This window comes from Bos grunniens, chromosome 16, assembly GCF_055505025.1.
Source record: "Bos grunniens cultivar Pamir isolate PY7600 chromosome 16, Bosgru_T2T1.0, whole genome shotgun sequence".
Taxonomy (NCBI): Eukaryota; Metazoa; Chordata; class Mammalia; order Artiodactyla; family Bovidae; genus Bos; species Bos grunniens.
This window is the reverse complement of record NC_141180.1, coordinates 48,666,418-48,684,377: the sequence shown is the minus strand read 5'-3', so window position 1 is coordinate 48,684,377 and position 17,960 is coordinate 48,666,418. Positions and strand designations below refer to the sequence as shown.

General features: G+C 41.4%; 1 long non-coding RNA gene across 2 annotated transcripts; it reads right to left on the bottom strand.

The window, feature by feature from the left end:
* Window positions 1-6,098: 6,098 nt before the first annotated feature.
* On the bottom strand, window positions 6,099-16,039 carry LOC147356778 (uncharacterized). 2 transcript variants are annotated; one of them, XR_015142802.1, is made up of 4 exons: window positions 14,931-16,039; window positions 14,562-14,661; window positions 13,714-13,822; window positions 6,099-7,903 (listed from the first exon to the last, which is right to left on the bottom strand). It is a non-coding gene; the product is annotated as an uncharacterized LOC147356778 (long non-coding RNA). The 2 variants fall into 2 exon arrangements; XR_015142801.1 differs by lacking the exon at window positions 14,931-16,039 and having other exon boundaries at window positions 14,562-14,675.
* Window positions 16,040-17,960: the final 1,921 nt, after the last annotated feature.

Here is a 17,960-nt window from a genome sequence, read left to right as displayed (position 1 = left end):
TTTCTTGTTAATTAAAACAACCCTGGGATATAGGGTAAAAAGTAAAAATCTCTCTATATCAGACCTACCCTCATACTTGTGTGTTTGTATATGGCGCACACACACTTACGTAAATGTCTATGCTTTACATAATTTTAGCATTTAATACTATGCACTGAAAATTTTTTCATGTGAGGATCTGTGGACTTACTCATTTTAAAGGCTGCTCAGCAACCCTTTGATTAGTTCCCTTCTGATTGACCTAGCCTTCCAGCACTGTTGCCAGTTTACATTCCCCATTAACAGTGTACGAGAGTACTTGTTTCCTCACAACATTTATTTATTCATATTTTAAACATTTTGGCTGGCCTGGATCTTCCTCATGGCTTTGGCTCCTCTAGTTGCAGACTGCAGGCTTAGTTACCCTGGGGTGTGTAGGATTGTATTTTCCCAGCCAGGAGTCAAACCCCAGTACCCTGCATTGGAAGGTGGTTTCTTAACCACTGGACCACTGGGAAAGCTATCCTCATGTTTCTAACACTGCATATTATCATATTTGAATTTTTTTGTCTATCTGATGAGTGAAATACGTTTTGTTTTTTAAGATTTATTTACTTATTTTTGTCTGTGGTGGGTCTTTGTTGCTGCAAGTGGGCTTTCTCTAGTTTCCTCAAGCAGGGTCTACTCCTCATTGTGGTTCTCCGGCTTCTCATTGCAATGGCTTTTCTTGTTGTGGAACCTAAGCTTAGCAGTGTGCCCCCCGCTGCCCCCCTCTGCCCTGCCCCCCCCCCCCCCACCTTGGTTGCTCCAAGGCATGTGGGGTCTTCCCAGACCAGGGAATCACACTGGTATCACAATAGCTTGCATTGCAAGTCAGATTCTTAACCACTGGACCATCAAAGAAGCTGGAAAAATGGTGTCTTAATTGCTTTAAACTTTCCTGATTACTAGTATGGTTGAATATTCTTTCAAACGTTTATTGGTCATTCTTTTCCCAAAAATCTATTTGTCAATTTTTTATGGATTTTTTCATTTTAACTTTTAATTTATTATTATTATGGAGTCCAATATGCCAATGTTTTCTTTTATGGCTTTTGATCTTGTGTCTTACTGAGGCCTTGCTTAAGGCCTTCTTGACTCCCATTAAAAAAAAAAAAATTCTCATAATTTTGAAAATCATCATATACTCTCTCATTAATAATTTTGATTATATCTTTTCTTATTTCTTTTTTTTTTATTTTTTAACTTTACAATATTGTATTGGTTTTGCCATATATCAACATGAATCTGCCACAGGTATACACGTGTTCCCCATCCTGAGCCCTCCTCCCCCCTTCCTCCCCATACCATCCCTCTGGGTCGTCCCAGTGCACCAGCCCCAAGCATCCAGTATTGTGCATCAAACCTGGACTGGCGACTCATTTCATATATGATATTATACATGTTTCAGTGCCATTCTCCCAAATCATCCCACCCTCTCCCTCTCCCAGAGTCCAAAAGACTGTTCTATACATCAGTGTCTCTTTTGCTGTCTCGTATACAGGGTTATTGTTACCATCTTTCTAAATTCCATAATATGCGTTAGTATACTGTATTGGTGTTTTTCTTTCTGGCTTACTTCACTCTGTATAATAGGCTCCAGTTTCATCCACCTCATTAGAACTGATTCAAATGTATTCTTTTTAATGGCTGAGTAATACTCATTCGTGTATATGTACCACAGCTTTCATATCCATTCATCTGCTGATGGACATCTAGGTTGCTTCCATGTCCTGGCTATTATAAACAGTGCTGCGATGAACATTGGGGTACACGTGTCTCTTTCAATTCTGGTTTCCTCAGTGTGTATGCCCAGCAGTGGGATTGCTGGGTCATACGGCAGTTCTATTTCCAGTTTTTTAAGGAATCTCCACACTGTTCTCCATAGTGGCTGTACTAGTTTGCAATGTAAAAGGGTTCCCTTTTCTCCACACCCTCTCCAGCATTTATTGCTTGTAGACTTTTGGATCGCAGCCATTCTGACTGGCGTGAAATGGTACCTCATAGTGGTTTTGATTTGCGTTTCTCTGATAATGAGTGATGTTGAGCATTTTTTCATGTGTTTGTTAGCCATCTGTATGTCTTCTTTGGAGAAATGTCTAGTTCTTTGGCCCATTTTTTGATTGGGTCATTTACTTTTCTGGAATTGAGCTGTAGGAGTTGCTTGTATATTTTTGAGATTAGTTGTTTGTCAGTTGCTTCATTTGCTATTATTTTGTCCCATTCTGAAGGCTGTCTTTTCACCTTGCTTATAGTTTCCTTTGTTGTGCAGAAGCTTTTAAGTTTAATTAGGTCCCATTTGTTTATTTTTACTTTTATTTCCAATATTCTGGGAGGTGGGTCAAACCAACTTTTGGTATTATTGACCAAGGCAAGTTTGTAAATTTCATTTTATATTTTACACTTTTTTTCATACTAATGAAGTATCTATTTTGAGGTCTTCTGTCTAGCTTTTTGAATTGACTGCTTAAATTCATGTATTCTCCACTTTCTTGGTTTCTAACAAATGTATTCCAGGCTATAGAGTTTCCTCTGAGAATCATTTTATCATATGTTGTCAACAGAGTTTGACAGGTAATGTTTCTATGACCATTCTTCTGTAAATTTTCTATACTTTCAGTTTTTCTTTCTTTCCAAGTGCATATATTTGGATATGCTTTTGGTATTATATTTTAGGTGGCCCATGTAGTTCTACTTTGGGGGAATTTTTCAATTTTTGTGTATGTGTGTGTATTACCTAAGAGATCATTTTGTACATGTTCCATAGGCTTTTGAAAAGAATATTCCTTCTCTACCTTAGCATTGTTAAGCTTATTTATTACAATAGTAAAATGTATACACTATAGCATATATAAAATGTTTAAACTATATGATAATAGCATTAAACGTATTTGCCATTCAGCCATCTATTTGTATGGTAAGAGTTATTTCGTTGCAGGCAACAGACTGACTGTGGTTAGCTTAAAACAAGAAAGAAATTTATTGGGAAGATGTGGAGAAGCTCACTGAATTGATAAAAAGTTGGAGTCCAGTCTTAAGGACAATATCCAGGACGGTTCCAGGGGTTGTCATAGCAGGAACTAAAAGAATGACTTTCTAGGATGACAGTGAAAACCTGTTTAGTCTTACTGTTTAGTACTTACTTCAGTAAGTACTTACTTACTGTGCTTTACTTTTCAACTGTGCTGTCTATAAGACTCTCTTGTTTGTCTGGTCATGCAGATGTCCTGATGCGGTGGTGGTTTAGCATAGTGGGGCCAGAAAACCTCTCCTTTAAGGGTTCCTTCCCTCTCTCGGTGGCTGCAATCCCCTGGCACACTGCCCAGAGTGCCTGCTTTCATTCTCTCATCTAGGAGAGAGTGTTTGGAGTCAGTAATCCCATGCTAGATCTATGGTTATCTGTAGGCAGCGGGAGGGGGAGGGCTGAAATGGTTACATCATTTGGTTGGGTTGTGCTGGCAAACTCGCTTTTTGAGGTTCTCTTCTAAGCTTGTGTGGGGTCATTTTGTAATCAGGAATATTGTGTTTAATAATGAGTTTGATCCCCACTCTCTGTATCATTGGGAAGTTCCTAACTGTCCTGGTCGACTGATGGTACACCCTCCTGTCTTTCCAAAGGAAGTGTCAATTTATTTTTATTTTTACATTGCTTTTTTCATTTCAGTGGGTTTTGGAGAAAGGGGTGGTAAAAAGAAAACTGGGCTCAGTCAAGCCTATGTAACCAGCAGTCTGAATTTTCCCGCTCTTCTTCCCTCTTTCCGTGTGTCTGTGCATGTGTGTACGTGAGCGTGTGCTTCAGCGAAATGGTACTAGAGCAACTGATAGGAAAACCAGTTGTTTTCCACCACGTTTCTCTCCGTTCTGGAGTTCTGCACCCCACAGGCAGTGTCTTTTATCTTTTCTGGCTCTTTCTGCTGGTAGTTTACTTTTGTATTTCTAAGTAAAAATACTCATTCTCCTATTTCTTATTTTTTCAATTTTAGGCATTATCTATTGATAATAAAAATGTATCCTTCTTTTCTACTCCTTTCCCCTTTCCTCATCCTCTCAATATGGTTGTATCACACTTCCAAAAGCTAAATAAACATTCAGTATGTACATTATTATGGCAATGCAAGTGGTCATAGCTGAATCATGTGGGATACTATGATTTCATTTCTTTTCTTATACAATTTTTAATTTTTCCTGCTGTGTTTGTTTGCTTAATTTTGTTGAAGCTAGCTCTTGTTGATCCTTCCTTCCTTTTCTTTTTCATAAGAGATTATCTAAAATTTAGCATATAATACTCATTTGGCTGATGGGACATTTGGCTCTTGGGACAATTGAGTATTACGTGCTCTTCCCTACAGCCCCCTTTACTTTTCTTTGCAAGAATACTTCTAGATGTTGTTGTATAGTTCCTTTTTTCTTTTTGACCACAAGTCTTGCAGGATCTCAGATCCCCTACCAGAGACTGAACTTGAGCCATGGCAGTGAAAGCCTAGAATCCTAACCACTAGGCCACCAGGGAATTCCCTGTTGTTCTGTTTTTCAAATTTCATCATATCAGGAAGCACATGCTGCTGCTGCTGCTAAATCGCTTCAGTCGTGTCCGACTCTGTGCGACCCCATAGACGGCAGCCCACCAGGCTCCCCCGTCCCTGGGATTTTCCAGGCAAGAATACATATTGTCCCACTATTGGTGATCCTAACTTTGGTCCCTCAGTTAAGATGGAGACTGCCAGAACTCACCATTGTGAAGATACACTTCCCTTTTTGCAATTAAAAATCCATGCAAATATTCTGTTACCAAAAATCCATTCACCTAGTGGTTTTAGCATTTTTTGATGATCCTTGCTTTGAATCCATGATTACCTTGAACTTTGCCAAAAGGTGGACATTCTTATTTTTGTCAATTCATCTCCATTTATTAGCTGACATTGGTCTCTAAAGAAGAGCTGCTCAGTTCTCTGGATTTAAACTATTTATTTAATGTGCAACAGTCAATTAAGATCATCTTCTTTGGTGCTCAGTGCACTTTCTTGTACATTCCCGGCCCCTGACTTGTAATCAACCATTGTTTCAAAGAACTCATGCTCCTTAGTGAGGATTAAATTGCTTCTTAAAGCAACTTGAGGTGAATCTTTTTTTTTTTAAGTATAAGAAAAACACTGATAGAATTTTATTCAAGGTAGTTTCTAATGCTGCTGCTGCTGCTGCTAAGTCGCTTCAGTCGTGTCTGACTCTGTGTGACCCCATAGACAGAAGCCCACCAGGCTCCCCTGTCCCTGGGATTCTCCAGGCAAGAACACTGGAGTGGGGTGCCATTTCCTTCTCCAATGCATGAAAGTGAAAAGTGAAAGTGAAGTCGCTCAGTCGTGTCCGACTCTAGCGACCCCATGGACTGCAGCCCACCAGGCCCCTCTGTCCATGGGATTTCCCAGGCAAGAGTACTGGAGTGGGGTGCCATTGCCTTCTCCGGTTTCTAATGCTAGGTAGTTTCTAATGTTTTATATACATGTCAACTTACATTGCCGCCCTTAGAACTAAAGCATTGTACCTCCAAAACTTATTTTCTTCAGTTCGTGTTAAAACTAAATCTTGGGGCTTTCCCTGTGGTCTACTGGTTAAGAATTCACCCGCCAATGCAGGGGACACAGTTTAATCTGGTCCGGGAAGATCTTGCATGCTTCGGGGTAACTACTGAGCCTCTGCTCTAGACCGAAAGCTGCACCTACTGAAGCCTGCATGCCCTAGAACCCGTGATCTGCATGCAACAAGTCACCGCAAGGAGAGGCCCTTGCACATCAACAAAGAGTAGCCCCCACGTGCCGCAACTAGAGAAAGCTGGCGAGCAGCAATGAAGACCCAGCACAGCCAAAAATGAATAAATTTTGAAAAACAAAACTAATTCTTGAATAGCTTTAGGTCTCATATTTGCAAAAGTAGGTTAAAATACTTCTCTGAAAACGAGTATGAGAGTTCTCAGTTCATTTTTGTCACTGTGTGCTAGGAATTCTACCTATGCCTGTGGGTCCTAGGTTGTATGGGAACTCTGATCCTTCCGTCATTATTGTCTCTCTCTTCCCATATCCTTTTTTTTTTTTTAAATCTCGGTCACATTTTTACAACTCCTCAGTTCATATTTTAACAATCTTTTCTGGTATCTATTCATATGAATTTGAGGTTATCTCAAATTGCACAAATATTACTCATATTTCCTGAATGTACTAAACACTGACAAGAAAAATACTTATTAACTTACTAACACAAAAATATTTAAAGGTTTCAACATAATTCCTTTTTCAACAAATGGTTTTTTCCTCACCTAAGTCAACATACATTTACATTGGGTTTATGTGTACATATGTAAATACAGACATTCCTCAAATTGATCTAAGATAAACCAGGATGTAGTGCACTTCTCTCTGGGTATAATTAACTTTTCAGAAGTAAAGTGGTTCAAATGGGAGCAAATAAGCTTACGTCCTCATGAAATAAACAAGACAGAATTTAAGAAATATTAAAGTGCTAAAGATTAACCCTATAAATCTTTCATTTCTATCCTTTTAACAGATTGTGTGCATTATGTGTGTTTATGAATCAAAACACTTCTAGGCTAGATTTTAAGCACCTGTGGATGGGGTTATTCACATTCAGTAAAAGGCCCTGAAGTAGCAAGGTGAGCACTATTATAGGTGGATAGAGGACGTTTGTTCTTCACCAGGTTACCTACATAAACTCACTGAATAGGCAGAGGAGATTATTTGTCTCAGTGGGCTCAAATGTTGACTTGAGCCTTAAAGTTTTGCTTCATTTTGTTATATTTTGTTGATTTGCTAATTTGTTTGTTCCATTATTTTTGAAACCTGGCCAAGGTGGAGGTTCTATCCTTGAGACAACTGGGAGATGACACATTCAGGCTGAGGAAACTAACAGTTCAAACCAGCAAATAATCTATAAGTTCAGACAAGAAGTACTCTGGGAGTTGAGAAAATAATTTATTGACCATTAACACTATGAACTGCTGAACACTCGACATCATTTTATCCTCATGGTAATTATAGGCAGGGAGTTATTATCATCCTCATATTATGGTTTGAGAGATTAAAGAAGTTCAAAGTCAAAGAGCTGGTAATTCATGGTTACCAGAATGCCTACTATTTACGACTATCAATATGACACCATGTACTCAGTGGCAGCTTTGAGCCTGATGGTGTCTTAGAAATGAGCATACAATATTGAGCAGCACAAACAAGGTCCTTACTTTCCTGGGGTTTATTACAGGTCTGGGGAGATGGATGAAAAGCAAGTTAGTAGGGCTTGCACAGAATTAAAATGTGGTTATAAATTATAGTACCTCATGATGACTTCTGATTGTGTGTAAGAGAAGTTCTCTCTGAAGGTACAGAAAACAGGGAGCCAGCCTGGGGAAATTGGTTGGGGAAGAAAGAGCAGAAAGGAAAACCTGGTGCAGAGACCCCATGTGGGAATAAGCTGTGGGGGAATCCAGGGGCTGGTGTAACTAAAGTGAGGTGGGTTGCAGGGGATGCAGGGAATGTAGTTGGAGAGGTCAGGTGCCTGGACCACAAGGCTGGATCCCTGGCTGGGAGTCTGGATGTTGTTCAAAGTGTGATAGAAAGTCATGGAAAGATCTTAGTTTTCTGAATGTTGAGTTTTAAGCCAACTTTTTCACTCTCCTCTTTCACTTTCATCAAGAGGCTCTTTAGTTCTTCTTCACTTTCTGCCATAAGGGTGGTGTCATCTGCATGTCTGAGGTTATTGATACTTCTCCCAGCAATCTTGATACCAGCTTGTGCTTCATCCATCCTGGCATTTCACATGATGTACTCTGCATATGTACTCTGTGGGCCTTCCCTAGTAGCTCAGATGGTAAAGCATCTGCCTGCAACATAGGAGACCTGGGTTCAATCCCTGGGTAGGGAAGATCCCCCGGAGAAGGAAATGGCAATCCACTCCAGTATTCTTGCCTGGAGAATCCCGTGGACAGAGGAGCCTGGTGGGTCACAGTTCATGGGGTTGCAGAGTCGGACATGACCGAGCAACGAAACACACACATACTCTGCATATAAGTTAAATATCACAGCATTATGTAACTATAAATTTGGAAATAATTATAAATGGAAGTAATGAAGATAAAACTATAAGAAGATTTATGCATTTGAAAAGCATATTATTGGAAACTGTCAAATAGTTTTCCAAAATAAAGGAAATGTAAACTAAAATACCAGTGAGGTACTGTTTCACATCCATCATTCTCATATGCTGATGTTGGGAGTATGTACTGATACGATCACTTTGGAAGACAACTTAGATTATCCAGTAAAATTAAGGATGAGACAACTCAGTGATTCCACTTCTAAGTCCAGAGCCTAGTTTTGCTGACCCCTGCCCATCCACAAAATGACTGTTATTGAGCTGCATGGAAGTAGGTACAGAGATTGAGAGTATCTTTTGAGAAACTTGTGTAGCATTCACATTGCTAAAATATCCAAACATATGATTTTTGTGTTTTACAAAATTTCATAACCAATTTAAAAACAGAACTGATAGTTTGAGAAGTACTGCTTCTTCTAGACCAATAAATACTTCTTAAACTTGCATCGTGTATACAGAGTTCCTGGGAGTATAGTTAAAATGCAGATTCTAATTTGGTAGGTCTGGTGTGGGGCCCAAGGTTCCGCATTTCTAGCTCCCAGGAAATGCTGATACTGCTCCTCTTGGAACTCCACTTTGAATAGCATCTGTCTAGATTCAACTGTGATTTATGTGTAGAAGGAGTCATATGTGAGAATACTCATAGTCGTATGTCTGTAATAGCAAAAATACTGAGAACAACCTAAATGTTCCTGAATAGAAGAATGGTTAAATTGATTATGGTAAAGTCATGAATAAAAGGCTACCCAGGGGGCACAGTGGTAAAGAATCCACCTGCCAAGGCCAGAGATGCAAGCAACTTGGGCTTGATCCCTGGGTCAGGAAGATTCCCTGGAGTAGGAAATGGCAACCCATTCCAGTATACTTGCCTGGAAAATTCCTTTGACAGAAGAGCTTGATGGGCTGCAGTTCATGGGGTTGCAAAGTGCTGGACTCAACTGAGCATAAGCGTCAATAAAAATACATGTGTATTATATGTATATGTGTGTATATACATATATGTGAATAATAACAGTAAAATGAAAAATAACATGAAATGAATAATAGTAATGTAACAACATGGATGATTTTTACAATGATGTTGCTAAACAAACTGTAAATAGTACAAAAATATATAAAGTATGATACCATTTATATAAAGCTTAAACTCATGAAAAATAATAGTATCTATGTAGGGATGCATATACATTTAGCAAAAGCATAAAGATACACCTAGAAATGGTGACATCAAATTCAGGCAAGGGTTTCCTCTCGTGGGGGGCTTCTCAGGTGGCACGAGTGGAAAGGAACCGGCCTGCCAATGAAGGAGACGTAAGAGACTCAGGTTTGATCCTTGGTTCAGGAAGATTCCCTGGAGAAGGGCATGACAACCCACTCCAGTATTCTTGCCTGAAGAATCTCCATGGACAGAGGAGTCTAGTAGGCTACAGTCCATGGGGTTGCAAAGAGTTGGACCTGGCAGAGACTAACACTTTCACTTTCCTCTTATGGGAGGGAGGAGAATGTGACTGGAGAGAGGCAACTAAGAGGATTCTGTTCGTCTTTATAGTTTATTATTACTTCGGTGGGATAACAAACAGGTAATTGTGTTTTTTTTTTTTCTTTTGGCCAAGCCATGTGCTATGTAGGATTTTAGTTCCCAGAGCAAGAATCGAACCTGCACCCCCTGCAGTGAACATATAGACTCTCAACCCCTGGACCACCAGGGAAGTCTCCTGTAATTTTATTTTACAATCTCTAAAAGTTTAAAATATTTTTATAATCACATTCAAAGAGCAGTTTAAATTCATCCAGTGTAAATTTACCAACCACCATCAACTGGCTCATTGTGTTCAGAATGAAATCTAAAGTCCTTTGCACAATGTCCTTGGCCTCCGCAAGCTGGCCTCTCTTATGACACTGGTCTCATCCACTGCTCTCCCTTCTTGAGCCCACACTCTTCCCCACCAGTCTCCACGTTGTTTACCCAATACAGAGGCTCTTTCTTGATTTCAAGGCCCCGAATGCCATCACCTTCCTGGATCATCTCTTGGTTCTCTCCTCCTACCAGGCAGGTCTTTGCTCAGATGCAGCTCCTTAAAGAGGCCGTCTCTGATCATCTTCTCAAGGGAGCACCCTCCTTCCTCTACTCTCTGAACCTTTAGCCCACTGCTTCTTCTTAACCCCGACTGTCATCAGACGTCTCATGAGATTTACTGCCTGATGTCACATACATTTGACTATAAGCACTTGACTGGTGGTACTTCCCTGGTGGCTCAGTGGTAAAGAATCTACCTGCTAAACAGGAGACATGGGTTTGATCCCTGGGTCAGGAAGATCCCCTGGAGAAGGAAACCTTTCTTGGGTTTGCTGGAGTGCAATGCTGGAGTGCAGCCCACTCTTTCCTGGGAAATCCCATGGGCAAGGGAGCCTGATGGGCTGCAGTCCATGGGATCAATAAAAGACTTGGACACAACTTAGCAACAGATTTTCACTTTCATAAGCTCTTGGAAAGCAGGGCTTTACCTCCAGGGCCTAGAACAGTGCCCCCTGGCATATAGTAAGTAGTCCATAAACATTTATGGAATCATGGATGAATGAATCTCTGAAAGAGTAAGGCAGAGAATTTTGACTACTTGCTGAGGCTGGGCGGCCACTTTTAATCTACTAACTGGCAGATAACTCAGGAACAATATTGGCTTATTTTATTAGAAACCAATAAATTCTTGATAAAACACATTGCTCATTGGTCATTCTTGGACCATATGAAGTTATTAAGTAGCCCTTTTCCCCCAGCATCCAGTTGAACAACTTCATATTAATAAGCAGTGTTTACACATTTTCAGGAAAGAATAATTAACATTTAGTGCTCACTATGTTCTAGGTAGGGGCTTCCCAGGTGGCTCAGTGGTAAAAAATCTGCCTGCCAATGCAGGAAACTCAGGATATGCAGGCTCCATCCCTCGGTTGGGAAGATCCCCTGAAGGAGGAGATGGCAACCCGCTCCAGTATTCTTGCCTGGAGAATTCCATGGACAGAGGAGCCTGGTGGGCTACAGTCCATGGGGTCTCAAAAGTCAAACACAACTGAGCAACTGAACACACATGTTCTAGGTACTTTGCATATATTATGATTTTGTTTCTTATTCCCTTTTCCCCTAGCAACTCTATGAGACGAATGTTTTCATTTCATAAAGAAAATGAGGTTCAGAGAGGTTAAGTATTTGCCTAGAGTCACAGATTTGGTTCCATAATCTACATCTTATAGTTGAGGTAACGTTGTATGTCCTATGCCTGTATGAGGGGTCTTTATCTGCATCATTGAATGTTGTTGCTGGGAGGAAATTTAGACTCCTTTAATCCAGCCTCCTCACTTTACAGGCAAGAGAACTGAGGTTGACTAGAACAAATGTCCGTTCACCTCTTAGCAGCAGAGCAGCCTCAGGGTTCATGGCCCTTTCACGTGACCTCCTTCTGCACCAACTATTGAGTTGGCCAAAAAGTTTGGGTTTGAGTGCACTTTTTTGCCAACCCAATAGATACAATCTTTCCTGTAGTTATCTGCAGATACCATATTTGTGAATTCACCTCCTAGCTAAAATTTATTTGTAACTCTCAAATTAATACATGTGGCACTTTTACAGTCATACACAGGCTTCCCTAGTGACTCAGAAAGTAAAGAATCCACCTGCAATGCAGAAGACCCAGGTTTACTCCCTGGGTTGGAAAGATCCCCTGGAGAAGGGCATGGCAACCCACTCCAGTATTCTTGCCTGGAAAATTCCATGGACAGAGGAGCCTGGCGGGCTACAGTCCATGGGGTCACAGAGTTGGACTTGACTGAGCCACTGAATACAGACACACACATAGCCATACCCAGAATGGTGGAAATTTCGAGTTGCCCACTGCACATGTTCCCAGCTGAGGCTAAACAAGGCTGCATGCAGCTTTTCTGAATTAGCACAAATGCTGTAAAAAGTGCCCCTTACCGTGGTCTCTTTAATGCCATTTTTTTTTTTTTTTCATTTTTGTTGGTGATTATACAGTCAGCTACAGTCCATGGGAGTCACAAAGAGTCAGACACGACTAAGTGACTAACACACAGATGCTGTTTAAAATGGCCCCCAAGTGCAGTGCTGCAGTGCTGTTTAGGGTCCATGGAAACTCGTGATGTGCCTTGAGGAGAAAAATATGTGTGCTGGACAAGCTTGGCTCTGGCATGAGTTACAGCGCGGTTGGCCTTGAGTTCAGTGTGAATGAATCAACAATATCTATTAAATAAGGTGTATTTAAATAGAAAGGCACATAAAACAAAGCTCTGTTTTGATTGGTTGACAAAAATATGTCATTGGAGGCTCACGGGAACCAAGGCTTGTATCTCCCCTAGGAATTCACTGAACTCAGCCTTCTTGATGACTTGACAGAACACAGCTATGGTGAATGAGAATTACCAGTGTTTGGGGAACGCACAGTCCCGATCACGAAAAGAACGAGTATTTAGCTATAATTTAAAAGTATGACAGCGGGACTTCCCTGGTGGTCAGTGGCCTGAGATGGATCCCTGGTCAGGGAACTAGATCCCACATGCCACAGCTGAAGAACGCACTGCTGCAACTAAGACCCAGCACAGCTAAATAAAATAGATAAGTAAACATTTTAAGAAAGTCTGATGGTATTTTATTGCCGCTAAAACCTTAGTTAAATCTCTAAAGCTTCAGGGATTGCTCTCTCCAGGGTGGGAACACTAGGGGAATGTGAAAACAGTTATTCTTACTGTCAGTTTCTGATTGTCTGTATGCAGTATCTTTAGTATTTTGTTTTCGACCTTTTCTAAGACAGTCATACACTCTCATTGTTAAAATGGGAGACCATTGTAGTAAGGCGGAAAGGGCGCTCCATTTGGAGACAAATTCTGGGGGTGAGTCAACTCTGATGATGCCTGCTGCTTGTGTAACCTTAAGCAAATTTCTGAACATTTCTGACTCAGTTTTCTAATCTGTAACAACAGACAACAGCCAGTCTTGGCTAATTCACTCATCTCAGGTGTTCTAAAGGCTTCTCATCTGACCTTCGCAACCCTGATAATGCCTCAGTTTACAGAGGAGACAACTGAGGCCCAGAGAGATCAAGTGATTGGTTTATGATCACACAGCTACAGAGAACAGAGCTAGGACTATGAGTCCAAGATCCTTACTGGTCCTAACCACACAGAGCCCCAGCCCCTTGGTGGCCCTCACCACCTGCTGTCTCAAACAGTGCTGAGGGGGTGGGATGGTGACAAGAGGGGATAAACCCCAGAGCTAATAAAATGTAAGCTATTACTATTTTTTTCATAGGTTAACATTTTGAATATTAATATTTCAAAAGGGGATTTTCCCTTAAGATATGCGGTTTTCAAAAAGTTTGTTGAAATCATTAAGTATGCTTGTGTTCATTCAGGGATCAATTTTTTGTTGTTGTCATTGTTGCCAAGACTCATTTCTAATTTTCTATTGAAAGTGAATTGAAACGAGGATTTTAAGTGAATGTTTTCTTTATAGCAATCCGTTGTGGAACTTACCTTTTGCATTCAGAATGGGATATTTGTGTTTGTATTTGAGGGTGATTTTTCAAGAGCACAGCGTGTTAAGTCATAACTCCGAGAACTGTTTCACCAGCAGCATTATAAGCTAATTGTATTTGACAAAAGAAAAAGAAGAGGGTAAAAAATAGCAGCATACAATTAGGGAACCATTGAAAGTCTGTGCAAGCTAATAAATCCACCCTTGAAAACTCCATCCCCCATTCATGAAAATAAAAAGTTTGTCATTAAATTGAAACTGAAATTTTCTCTGGTGGGTTTCACTCATTTACTCACTCAATTGCTTTCAGATTCTTTTTTTTTTTTAAATTGTTTGCTATGTGGCTGGTACTTCTCTACACCTAGAGGATACAGGAGCAAGACAGGCCCAGCCCCCCTCTCAGGAAGCTTCCTTTCATTGAGGGGAGATGGGCAAGTCTGACATGGCACTGTTTTATGCTGGTGTGCTACTGTGTGAGATCATAAACGCTTGTGGGTTTTATTTCATTTATTTGTTTACTTTTGGCTGTGATGGGTCTTCGCTGCTGCTCAGGCTTTCTTTAGTTAGAGAGCGAGGGCTACGCTTTAGTTGAGGTGCACCCGCTTCTCATTGTGGTGTCTTGTTGCGGAGCACAGGCTACAGGGCCCACGGGCTTCAGTGGCTGTAGCCTGCGGGCTTAGTTGCCCCACGGCATATGGAATCTCCCTGAACCAGGGATCAAATCCGTGTCCCCTGCATTGGCAGGTGGCTTCTTAACCACTGGACTACCAGGGAAGTACTGCTTGTGGTTTTAAACTGCTGAATTTGGGGGTAATTTGTTCTGCAACAGTAGTTATCTATGACTCACCTGAACTCTCATGTTCAGTTTTTCTTCCTTTGGCACCCTTGGCCAACCTCCAACAACCTGACGAAGCTGGACATTCTTCTTTTGTGAGCTCAGAACCAGGCTACAAAAACCAAACAAAACCAAACAAAAAAAACAACCAACCAACCAAAACCCTACAAAGCAATTTTCATGTTCACCGATGTCATTTGGACCCTCAACACTACCCTACAATGTTTTCCTACAGAATTGTTTCTTTTTCAAACCTTCTCCACTGTTTTTAAATCTCTGAGCCCTTCACCTTCCCTCCCTGGCTCAGGTGCCCTCACTGTCTAGATAAGAGGAAGATACAAGCTCTGTGCCTCTAGAATCTCCCATTCCATCTCCCCTTACCTTCTTAGGCTCCTTCCTTTTTCAACATTTCCCTGCCCCCAGCTCAGCCATATCAGGATATAACCAAGCTCCAGTCTCTCCACTCTGAAAAAGAAAAAAAAATCCTCCTCCAAACCCATGCTCTTCTCTGTTTACACCCTGTCTCTTTCTTGCCTCCACTGCTTAATCCATTCAGTCTGGCTTCTGCCTTCAGGGAACTATTCATGCAGAGGTCACTGGTCTCTGTGATAATAAATCCAAAGGCTACATTTTTATTATGGAAAAATAATTAAAAAAATTTTGTTATGGGAAGTTTCATACATCTACATAAATAGAACAGTGCAGTGAACCTCATGTGCTCAACACCCAGCTTCCACAGCCAACAACTCATGGCCCATCTCACTGGAAGTATCCCCACGTGCCCTGCCCAGGAATTATGCTGAAGGAAATAATCAAGTCTTTATTTTGATTAGCCATTCAACAACATCTAACACTGTGTTTTATTCCTCCCTAGACTTAGAAGTCACCATCCTTTCTCACTTTTCTTGGTTGCTTTCTAATCTCTACTTTGAAATTTTCTTGTTGCCTTCACCTCCTCTACAATCCCCTGATTTCCCTGAGGCTTGGGCCCTGCTGTCCATTCAAACCCAGCCCAGCAAGCCCAGCCCTCCCAGGCTGCACTGGCCACCCACTTTCGGGGGAGCCTGTGGGCCCCACCCTGCTTCTTGACCTCCAGGCTCTGCTATCTAGCTCCCTACCGGACAGCGTTCCCAGGATCTCTCACAGGTTCTTCAACTTGACGGATTTAGAACTAAACTTGTCACTCTTCCCACCCATCCTCCCCTGTTTTGTTTTTTGTTAAAAGGCACCACCCAGCTGCTTAATTCAGAAACCCAGGAATAATCTCTTTGCTCCCACTAAATCCCCCTACCCCCACCTGTGGAGCTATTCATCAATAAGACCTGTAGAAGGGATCATCAGAGTAAGTCTAATATTCACTCTCTTCAGAGTCACCCAGTCACCCATTCAACCAGATCACCAGTGTTCTAACTGGTTTTTCTGCTTCTACTCCAGGCCAGCTCCCACCCACCCCACCCTGTCCACTTGTCCCACTACAGCCACAATGTAGAAAATCCTGTCTTGTAATCCACACCTAAAAGCTGTCCATGGCTGTTCATCATTTTTAGAATTAAAGAATCAAATTTATTCTTTAATAAATTTTTTTATTAAAATTATTTTCCAGTCACATCCATGCCATTTCCCTCCTTGCTCTTGAAGTTAAAAGGCACCACCCTTTTATTGCCAAGAATTTAGAAATATTTTAGGCAGTTTATTGAAAAAAAACAGGACCTAGGTAATTTGAATTGTTAATCTGTGGACTCATTCTGTTGATAAAACTATATGCCCCATAGCCTTTCTGGTTTCTGTATCTGTCACTGGAATGGCCTATAATCCCATTAAGGGTTATACTGAAACTCCAAATTTATTTGTTTATTTGGCTGTGCTGGGTCTTTGCTGAGGGGGCTTTTCTTTAGTTGTAGCAAGCAGGGCTTACCCTCTAGTTGCGGTGTACAGGTTCCTCCTTGCAGGAGCTTCTCTTGCTCTAGGGCACCCAGGCTTCAGGAGCTGCAGTTCAGGAGCTGCAGTTCCCAGGCTCTAGGGCTCAGGTTCAGGACTTACGGCGCTCTGCCTTTGCTGCATGTGGGATCTTCCCAGATCAGGGATTGCGCCCCTGCCCTGGTAGGCGGATTCTTTACCAGTGAGCCACCCAGGCAGCCCTCCAAATTTCCTTAAATTCTGAATTTCCCCCCTTTCTGAACGTGGGCCTACTTCAGGGTGGAAAACTAGCAGCCGTTTCTGACCCCTCTGGGTTCGGTTGAGGAGAGGGTGGCACAGGGGAGACAGCAGTCCTGTCTCTCCTGTCTTGTGGCCAGGGTGGCTGTAACTGGGCGATGGCTCTCTGTAGAGGTGGTCTGCACAGGTGGGGCCCTTCTGAGCCCACCTCTAGCTTGGTGCTCTTGGATGACTTTCTGACCTCCTGTCTAGGTAGTCCCACCTCTGTGTGTGCTCTGAGATGAAGTCCTTGGATAACTCCAGGCAACACCCCAGCATGGGGTCCACATGTGGTCCTTGGGAACATTTCCCTTTACGCTGCCATTGAGGAAGTACAGATCACTTCTAAGTGATTCTTCCCTCACTCTGCCCACAGACAGGAGCAGTTCTGCCACAGCCTCTCACCTTTCCAACACCCACCTGCATGTCTCCCCAGCCTCATGCTCTCTCAAGGGCTTTTTGGAGTCCCTCCACAAGCTTGAGTGAGTAAGAAGGATGCTCAATCCTTCCTGCCTTGGAGGGACACACAGCTCAGCGCCAAAGTCTCTTCATCCCTTAAGAGGTTAGAAGAGGGTGGTCATTTAATGCTGGTGGAACTAGCTTGGATTTTGCCCTTTACAAGTCTGGTGTAGATGGTCTAGCCTAGTTAGTATTTCAGTTTATAAGTGGGGAACTTGACACTTATTGTTTACTGTTTGGCCTCTGGGGCCGGTGCTGAAACTCTGACAATGAGCAGGGTTACATTTAACATCTGGATGCAATAATTGATATTTTATTTACCAACTTTTTGAAACTTCTTAGTCCAAGTCATTGCATCAACTTACACATACTAAAGATACGGTCTGTTGAAATTAAATATAATTATTCTAAAATTAGAAGTATAATTAAAAAATTAGTTCTACCTGACCTTGATTGTCCTTACTCCAAATTAATGAAATTTAATATAATTTATACCATTGACATAAATTTAAATTCTAAATAGAATTGAAAATTTTTTATTTTGAAAGACTTGAAATATACCCCCAAATAGAGGGACTAACATATGAGCTCTCAGGTATCCTTCATCTAGCTTCAACAATCAACTTTGACCTATCTTCCTTCATTTATATTATTCCATCCCTGCTTTGTTAGAATATTTTAAAGCAAACCACAGACTAAATTATTTTGCCATAAATACTAAAGTAGCTATTTCTGAGAGATAAGGGCATTTAGGAAAAA